This window comes from Coturnix japonica, chromosome 8 (assembly GCF_054131305.1).
Source record: "Coturnix japonica strain WE chromosome 8, WE-NBRP24, whole genome shotgun sequence".
NCBI classification, from domain to species: domain Eukaryota; kingdom Metazoa; phylum Chordata; class Aves; order Galliformes; family Phasianidae; genus Coturnix; species Coturnix japonica.
The window spans coordinates 7,742,522-7,744,185 of record NC_140670.1 but is presented as its reverse complement, the minus strand read 5'-3'; positions in this window follow the sequence as shown (position 1 = coordinate 7,744,185).

Below are 1,664 nucleotides of genomic sequence, written 5' to 3'. Positions count from 1 at the left end.
AGCCCGCGCTACCCCGGGGAGAGCCCCGCCGCCGCCGCCCCCCCCCAGCGTGCGTCGGGGCAGCCCCCTCTCCCCCCTCGTCGGACGAGCGAGAGGGGGGTACCCCGGGGAGAGCCCCGCCGCCGCCGCCCCCCCCAGCGTGCGTCGGGGCAGCCCCCTCTCCCCCCTCGTCGGACGAGCGAGAGGGGGGTACCCCGGGGAGAGCCCCGCCGCCGCCGCCCCCCCCCAGCGTGCGTCGGGGCAGCCCCCTCTCCCCCCTCGTCGGACGAGCGAGAGGGGGGTACCCCGGGGAGAGCCCCGCCGCCGCCGCCCCCCCCAGCGTGCGTCGGGGCAGCCCCCTCTCCCCCCTCGTCGGACGAGCGAGAGGGGGGTACCCCGGGGAGAGCCCCGCCGCCGCCGCCCCCCCCCAGCGTGCGTCGGGGCAGCCCCCTCTCCCCCCTCGTCGGACGAGCGAGAGGGGGGTACCCCGGGGAGAGCCCCGCCGCCGCCGCCCCCCCCCAGCGTGCGTCGGGGCAGCCCCCTCTCCCCCTCGTCGGACGAGCGAGAGGGGGGTACCCCGGGGAGAGCCCCGCCGCCGCCGCCCCCCCCCAGCGTGCGTCGGGGCAGCCCCCTCTCCCCCCTCGTCGGACGAGCGAGAGGGGGGTACCCCGGGGAGAGCCCCCGCCGCCGCCGCCCCCCCCAGCGTGCGTCGGGGCAGCCCCCTCTCCCCCCTCGTCGGACGAGCGAGAGGGGGGTACCCCGGGGAGAGCCCCGCCGCCGCCGCCCCCCCCCAGCGTGCGTCGGGGCAGCCCCCTCTCCCCCCTCGTCGGACGAGCGAGAGGGGGGTACCCCGGGGAGAGCCCCGCCGCCGCCGCCCCCCCCCAGCGTGCGTCGGGGCAGCCCCCTCTCCCCCTCGTCGGACGAGCGAGAGGGGGGTACCCCGGGGAGAGCCCCGCCGCCGCCGCCCCCCCCCAGCGTGCGTCGGGGCAGCCCCCTCTCCCCCCTCGTCGACGAGCGAGAGGGGGGTACCCCGGGGAGAGCCCCGCCGCCGCCGCCCCCCCCCAGCGTGCGTCGGGCAGCCCCCTCTCCCCCCTCGTCGGACGAGCGAGAGGGGGGTACCCCGGGGAGAGCCCCGCCGCCGCCGCCCCCCCCAGCGTGCGTCGGGGCAGCCCCCTCTCCCCCCTCGTCGGACGAGCGAGAGGGGGTACCCCGGGGAGAGCCCCGCCGCCGCCGCCCCCCCCCCCAGCGTGCGTCGGGGCAGCCCCCTCTCCCCCTCGTCGGACGAGCGAGAGGGGGGTACCCCGGGGAGAGCCCCGCCGCCGCCGCCCCCCCCAGCGTGCGTCGGGCAGCCCCCTCTCCCCCCCTCGTCGGACGAGCGAGAGGGGGGTACCCCGGGGAGAGCCCCGCCGCCGCCGCCCCCCCCCAGCGTGCGCGGGGCAGCCCCCTCTCCCCTCGTCGGACGAGCGAAGGGGGTACCCCGGGGAGAGCCCCCGCCGCCGCCGCCCCCCCCCAGCGTGCGTCGGGCAGCCCCCTCTCCCCCCTCGTCGGACGAGCGAGAGGGGGGTACCCCGGGGAGAGCCCCGCCGCCGCCGCCCCCCCAGCGTGCGTCGGGGGCAGCCCCTCCTCCCCCCTCGTCGGGACGAGCGAGAGGGGGGTACCCCGGGGAGAGCCCCGCCGCCGCCGCC